This window comes from Portunus trituberculatus, chromosome 40 (assembly GCF_017591435.1).
Source record: "Portunus trituberculatus isolate SZX2019 chromosome 40, ASM1759143v1, whole genome shotgun sequence".
NCBI lineage: Eukaryota > Metazoa > Arthropoda > Malacostraca > Decapoda > Portunidae > Portunus > Portunus trituberculatus.
In genome coordinates this window covers 11,265,104-11,272,603 of record NC_059294.1, presented here as the reverse complement: position 1 = coordinate 11,272,603, position 7,500 = coordinate 11,265,104, and the positions used below count along the sequence as shown (strand labels likewise).

Sequence of the window (7,500 nt, the reverse complement as noted above, 5' to 3'; positions counted from 1 at the left end):
AGTTTGGACATCTTAACTCCTTGACTGCTGTGCCTTCTCCGCGAGTTTAATAAAAGACTGTGAGGCAAGTTTGAGGCATAATTTCGAAAGGCACGACTGACAGCAAGAGAAATTCAATACGTGTAGTGTTTGTAGCTTTATATTTGCTCCTCCGTGTTGTCTAGTGTTTCTCATATGAGGCAAAAAGTTTCATGTTGCCCTCAAAAGTCGAGGGGTTGAGGAAGGATCAGGTCTGGCCTCCGCTCACGTCTGGAAATAAAAGGAAACATTAGTCTCGGACTTTGAATCGATACCCGGCGCTCAAGTTCCGGGTGTTGTGTCTTGATCGACTGAAACAATAGCGGCCATATTGAAGTCAAGATGCGATTCAGCTATGTCGAAATTTCTCACTTGTATAGCTAGTTTCATTTTTTTATCTTTTCTTTTATTTATTCATTTATATATGTGATTCTTTATGACTAGTGTTCTTGCTAATTAATTCCCTTGCCTTTCCTGTTACGTTTAAGCCCTGCCTCCTTGTCACAATTGCCTCTGTCATATTCATCCTCTCCTCCCCTGTCACGTGTATCCCCTCTTTCCCCTGTTATGTTCATCCTTTTCCCTCCTGTTCATATCCCGCCTCCCCTGTAACATTCATCCCCTGCCTCATCTTCGCATAAATCCCTGCCTTCCCTGTCACATCCCTTCCCTTCCATCCTTGTTACCACCATTCCTAAACTCCCTTACCATGCCCTCGCCTCCCCTCTCACCCCAATCCCCTGTTTTCCTTCCCACATCCATCCCCTACCTTCCCTTACTCGTTCATCCCTGTCACGATCACTTTCCCTCTTCCTTGTCACGTCCATCGCCTCCTTCTCCTGTCACGCCCACTACTGCTTCCATATCCACTTGCATTCCTAATCCACTCCTGTCACGCCCACCGCTGCCTCCCCATCCATGTGCATTCCTAATCCGTGGCCTGGTTTCCCCTGGCTTCCCCTCCTGGACGCGAAGCAATGAAGTGAACGCGTCCCCGAGTTTGCGGCTCAAAACTCTACAAAGCTGCTTTCCGGGTTTATGCACGAAAACATCCTCTTGCACGCGGGGAAGTGCTGGGCGAAAAGTTTCCACCGCATTGACACTGTTTCACTCCTTTCCGACGTCCCGATAATGCACCTCAGGATATTTTGGTTGGCTTCAGGTTTTTTTTATTGTTATTAATTTGTTTTATGATGTAAGACCTGAGGGGAGGGGGAGGTGGACGCCTAACTTAACCTTACCTAAACTATATACGAAGAGCAGTAAGAATTTATTTATTTTTATTTATCTATTTATTTATTATTTTTTTGCTTGCTTTTATGCATACAGTACAATACATTTTCTTTTTTACCCTTTTCTCTGTAAATATTTGATGCATCTCTCGGTAATTACTAAGCTGTGATATTTCTTCTTCTTCTTCACTACAGTCACCTCCTTACATTTCACTGGCTAGAAACTGAGACATCTATCCTTTTCATCGCGGTTTATTTTCTTTCCCAATTCTTGTGGATGTTTATAGACTTTGTACATTGCTCTTGTGGCTGTGAATTGTCACATATCATAGTGAATATCTTTAAAATACCTCCTTTATATGAGTTTCCAATGTCACTGTCAACTGTATCGTGTGTGTGTGTGTGTGTGTGTGTGTGTGTGTGTGTGTGTGTGTGTGTGTGTGTGTGCGTGTGTACCTGGAAAATAGTTATAGTTGGATTAAATTTATCGCCTCTGTCATCGAAACGGAAGACAATTTAACCGAAACAGAGACAATTAAATGGCGGACGTGCAACTGTAATTGTTTTGACTCAGGCAAGAATATGAGGCTAAGTACTCTCTCTCTCTCTCTCTCTCTCTCTCTCTCTCTCTCTCTCTCTCTCTCTCTCTCTCTCTCTCTCTCTCTCTCTCTCTCTCTCTCTCTCTCTCTCTCTCTCTCTCTCTCTCTCTCTCATATGCAGACCTCGCGTAATGGTTTCTTTGCGACACGTTGGTAAAGGTAATTATAGTTATAGCGAGAGGCGGCGCTTCATTTACCTGCTCTGGCCTCCCGGAACTCGCGGCGGAGGCAGGTGAGACAGGGGGAATATAAAGGTGCAGGGAAAGAGAGACAGGTCAGGGAGAGAAAAGAAAGGTGAGGGGAAGAAAAGAGAGGCAAAGGACAATGAGGCAAGACTGTACCCGGAACACACCTGTCACCGCCACGCGAGACAGGTGTGTAGGTGTGTTGGGTGACAGGTAAGACAGGTGCAGATGACAGGTATAGAAGACAGGTAGAGATAGGTGGATGACAGGTAAAGATGACTGATGCATGGCAGGTGTAGAGGTTATGTAGATGATAGGTGTAGACTAAACGATTGGTGGATGAAGGATGGATGTAGATGTGTGTAGGTAACAGGTGGGTGACGTATATAGATGATAGGTGGATGACAGATGGATGACCTGATTCCTCCCTCTCCTTGCAATTCTCTCTACCTTGCCCATCCACCATATTGTGTGGTTACTTTCTATTTGTTCACTTCTTCCATCCATCAGCGGTGCCATGTCATCAGGTAGTGGCTCGATGCTTCACTGCCTTACAGATGAGTTAATAATAGTAATAATGTTTTGTCCACTCTGCAAGTAAAAATGACACACTTCTTTTCTCTTTCTCCTTTCCTCTCTCCCCTCCCTCCGTCGCTTCCCAGTTTTCTTCCTCTCCCCTTCTCCTCCTCCCTCCCTCCCTCCCCCTCCCTCCCTCCCTCCCGCCACTTCCCTGTCTCCTTCCAGCCGTAGCAACACCTGACCTCCGTCTGGTAACCGGTTGCACAGACTGCTCGTCGTCCTCCGGAAACAGGAAAACAGTACTACTATTGTAACACCTTCTCCTTTTCTTTTTCTTCTTCATCCTCTTTCTTTTTTTCTTCTTCCTCTTCTTTTTCTCATGTTTATCCTTTCCTTCTTGTGTTCTTTTTCCTCTCCTCTTACACTTCTTCACCTTCTCTTCCTCCTTATCTAGTTCTTCAGCTCCTCCATTTCATCTACCACCACTGCCGCTTCTTCCACCTCCTCGCTCCCATTCATTATACCAGTTCACCACCACCTCCTCACTTCCTCCAACACCATAATTACTCGCGAGTTTTCATCACAATCAGCTTCGTAAGGGCAGTAATCTGATGTTGTTCATTCTTCCAATGTGACTGGTTGTGTTCCCCTAAAATGTATCTACTACACGTGAAAAGAAGCTACACTCATTTAATTGCTCTTAATCTGTATCCTTGAACCTTTACCATTCTGTTTCCCGGAGCAGTGACGATAATACGTGTAGTGACTCAAGGACGGTAATCTAAATGCCTTATTTTCTTATCACGAGCATTTTGCAAGGCCACAGATAATTAGTCAGGTTCTCACAGATGGTCTCATTCCATTGATGATGTGAGATTCTTGGTAAGGCGTTTCTAGAATCGTAGAGGCATCCTTGGAAAGCTAAATAATTTTCACTGGAGCCTCCAAAAAGTAGTCAAGGTAAGACGGTGAGACATTTGGGAACGGCAGCTTGGTTCTTTAATCCTTCAGGTTTCTTTGTTGTTTCCTGTAGACGAAAGATTAGAGAGACTGTTCCGTTGTGTAGGGTTTTGTTCTGTATGGTGAATAAATCTGGTAATGGTGGCAGCGGAGGGATTGACTCGATGAAATATGTTGAAAATATTAAAGTTATAATCTGCTTGGCCATGTCCTTCCCAAGGGAAAATATGACGTGGCCTTCACGTTACGCTGCCAAAACAAATATTTACCATTGAGAAATCCCGCAAGTTAATCTCAGCAAAGGATTAAATCGTATAGTTTCTTGGCAGAGTTTGTATACACGAGGCTCTCTGATCACTGGCCAGGTGTGGGAGTAGCTCAGCGTGGGGCGCCAATGCATGTGTTCAGAAATGATAATAATGATAACAACAAACGCCTCCTTTTTGTGTTGATGTCCCGCTTGTTATAAAGTGTGGCCGCTACACGTGTCTTGGTCCGTCAGGTGTTGAGGTGCTTGTTGTTTTCCATTATTGGGCCGTGTGTCGGCAGGCGAAGGTGAGTGGCTGGACGGTGGAGGCGGCTGAGTGAGAGCTTAGACAGTATGTAAGAAAAGGAGACTGGTATACTTGTTGCGGAATTAAGGAGCATGAAAGATTAATAAAATACTTGTTACTTCCAAAGTTGTGTGGCTGCCTGGCCTGGAAGCGCCGAGCACGTTATCTATAAGTGATCTTCTCAGACAAGAGAAACTACATTGTGTGTGGGGAGAAAAGTTAAGGAAGAAAATAGGGAAGGAAAAATAAACATTCCCGTAGACCTGTCGAGGCTTCCCGTCCTGGCAGTACAGAGCCAGCAGGGTGTGTCAGCCAGGCACCGGGTGTGGCACTGACTGGCATCCGGCGGCATTTGACGGCGGCACTCTTTCATGTCAAGTCCCAATTGTGTCTCTGAAACAGCTCATCCACCAGCGCGGCTTTTCGTCCCGTGTGGCGAGAAGTGCACGAGTGAGGGGTATTGATTGGATCACAGAAAACCTCGCCTGCTAGAACGCATTAAGGCAGGAGAGAGCACGCGCAAACTTCCGGAATTCTGGCATCGTCGTCATTGTGTTCCTGCTGTGAACGATAACCCGCGGCATTGTGGCGGCTGGGTGAGCTGCAGTACACGAGAACACAAACACTACTCTATATTTTACAAGCCGTCTCCAGTGTTCAACAAGGGGCAGCTGGGTGCGCGCCGAAGCCCGTGCAGCTGCAGTGTGTAAGAGAACCACAACGAAACTATTTGAAAAGAATATGTAGCGTGCTGGCATCCCAAGCAGTGGTGAGTGTTGCCCCCTCGCAGGTCTCTTAGTTCCCGGGGCGAGGCCAGACTCCTCTCAACCCTCACGGCTCTCACTACCCCTCAGAAAACCTGCCCAGCACCCCCCGGCCAGCCCAGCTGAGTGAGGGCTGCCCTGGACACGCCGCCTCGTTCACCGAAGTGGTGATGGGCTGGGATTTGTGAGTGACCTTGAAATACTGTGCCTCGAAGTAATATTTTCTTACCAACAACGCTTGTCACGTCTCTTAAAGTTCTGACAGTGAATATTGAAAGTGTGTGACTTAGTGGGACACAACACGTGCAAGAGATGGTCGTGTCAGTGAGGAATCCAGAAAACCAAAGAAAGCGAGAGAGCAAAGGTGTGGAGATTGGTGTGGCGTCGGAGGGAGGGGGCGGTGTGATGTGCCGGGCCGTGAATGGCACCTCTGTCACCTGTTGCGCCCTGGGTCGGCACATCCCAGTGTCGCAAGAAACCAGAGCAGCAGACAGGCAGTGAGTGTGCTGTGGTGGGGTGTGCGGCAATCACGGCCACGTTCACACACCACCGCCACCTTCACCTACCTCTGCACCGCCACCGTCTGCACCACCTCGTCCTTCACCCACGTCCAGAACTCGAGGACGACCATACCCAGTGCTTTCCGAAGTGACCACCGTGTATCAAACCCCGTGCATTTGGTGTTTGCTTGGGACATACCGACACACTTGCCTCGCGAACCTTCACTGTTGTAGGGGACACGTGAACAGAAGAATTCAGCCGCGTGATGTTATTGACGAGAGGGGGACAGCAGACACAGGATGGACGGGAGGGGATACACGTAGGCTTGTTGTGGGAAAACCGTGAGTCGTTCTTAGTAGACGATAAAAGTGAACTGAGTTCGTGAGTGGCTGTGAACCTGAGGGATAGATGTTGGGATTGGCATGGATGAGAAAAGCTTACGTTATGTGGGTGAATGCAGAGGTGCTGGGGAGAGGAAGAGGAGGAGGAGGAGGAGAAAAAGAAGAAGTATAAGAAGGATGACAAGGAGGACGAGGAGGAGGAGGAAAGGAGAACAAGCAATAGGCAGAGATGAGATTCAGAAAGAGGGGAGAGAGAAAGTATAGACGCAAAGATAGAAATGGAACAACGTGGAAAGTGAGGGGATTTGGTGACTGCCAGGGAGGAGAAAGGGGTAGAGAGGGACAGTAAGTGGAGGTAAGAGCGTGGGAGAGTGTAAGTGGGAGGTAAGGTGCGTGGGAAACGGGTAGAAGTGGGAGTGTTTCTGATTTGCTTGTGGGTGTGAGTGGATTGGATGGATGGAATGGGTTTGGTGGATGAGGTGAGATGAGAGTGGATGAGAAGAGTGAATGAAGAAGTGGATAAAGGAACAGTGCGTGAGTGAATGTACGAGAGTGAATGAGGGGAAAGTAAATAACAAGATGAAGGTGGATGAGTAAAGAGTGAATGTACAGGTGGATTGACTCGTACAGGTAACTGAAAGTGAGAGGAACAGAGAGGGAGGAGATGTAAGTGTGAGAGTGGGTACGTGAAAGCATGGAAGTTTAAATAGGGGGGAGCAGGTGTAGTGGGAATGGGGGCTTTGTGAGAGAGAGAGAGAGAGAGAGAGAGTGGGGAGACACCTGATCCCACACAAGATAGAAGACCAGAACCAGTTTATGGCTACAGCACGTGCCTCTCCCACCGCCAACTTCCCTCCCTCCCTCCTTTCCTTCCCTTCTTCCCTCCTTCCCTACCTCGTGCCTTACTCGCTGGGTTGTCACACTGCACTCCCCTACCTTCCTTTTCCTCCTCCTCCTCCTCCTCCTCCTCCTCCTCCTCCTCCTCCTCTTTTCTCTCTATTCTACCATATCGCCTCCTTTCATCAAGTAACCCTTCCTTCCTCTCTCATATTATCTTCATACTACGTCTAACCTCCCCCTTCCTCTTCTTTTATAATCTCTCTCTCTCTCTCTCTCTCTCTCTCTCTCTCTCTCTCTCTCTCTCTCTCTCTCTCTCTCTCTCTCTCTCTCTCTCTCTCACCCCCAGGGGATGTAAACAGGGATGTAGGGTCACGTGTGCACGGACATCTGAGTGCTTGGAGTGTGCTGTGTCCCGCCAGAGAGAGAGAGAGAGAGAGAGAGAAAGAGAGGGAGAGAGAGACTTACCGGATACACACACACACACACACACACACACACACACACACACACACACACACACACACACACACACACACACATTACGTGAGTATTAAAAAAGGAAACGTATGTCACTTTAATTACTGACTAGTGAAAAGTAAGAAAAAAATGGATAAAAGAAATGTGACTTACGAGAGAGAGAGAGAGAGAGAGAGAGAGAGAGAGAGAGAGAGAGAGAGAGAGAGAAATTTTCGGAACTTTATGGCAGCGAAACGTTACGCAAAGAAAAAAAAAAAAAAAAAGGAAAATCTTCATACAGTTTGACTTACTCGTTTGTTACGTGAGCTTGATAGACACCAGGCCATGGGAGTCTCTCTCTCTCTCTCTCTCTCTCTCTCTCTCTCTCTCTCTCTCTCTCTCTCGTTCTTTCCTTCTTAAATCATATATTCGTAACCTTTAATATTGTGTGTGTGTGTGTGTGTGTGTGTGTGTGTGTGTGTGTGTGTGTGTGTGTGTGTGTGTGTGTGTGTGTGTGTGTGTGTCCGGTCA

General features: G+C 47.3%; 1 protein-coding gene and 1 long non-coding RNA gene across 2 annotated transcripts in view; both read left to right on the top strand.

Annotated features, from left to right (window-relative positions):
• Nucleotides 1-7,046, top strand: part of LOC123515976 — a 12,667-nt gene extending 5,621 nt beyond the window's left edge. Inside the window, exon 2 of the long non-coding RNA XR_006678033.1 lies at nt 6,421-7,046. This is a non-coding gene — a long non-coding RNA (uncharacterized LOC123515976). The remainder of the gene's footprint in view (nt 1-6,420) is intronic.
• The window catches only part of LOC123515974, a 100,448-nt gene that overhangs the window by 29,539 nt on the left and 63,409 nt on the right, over nt 1-7,500 (top strand). The gene's annotated exons all lie outside the window — the stretch shown is intronic.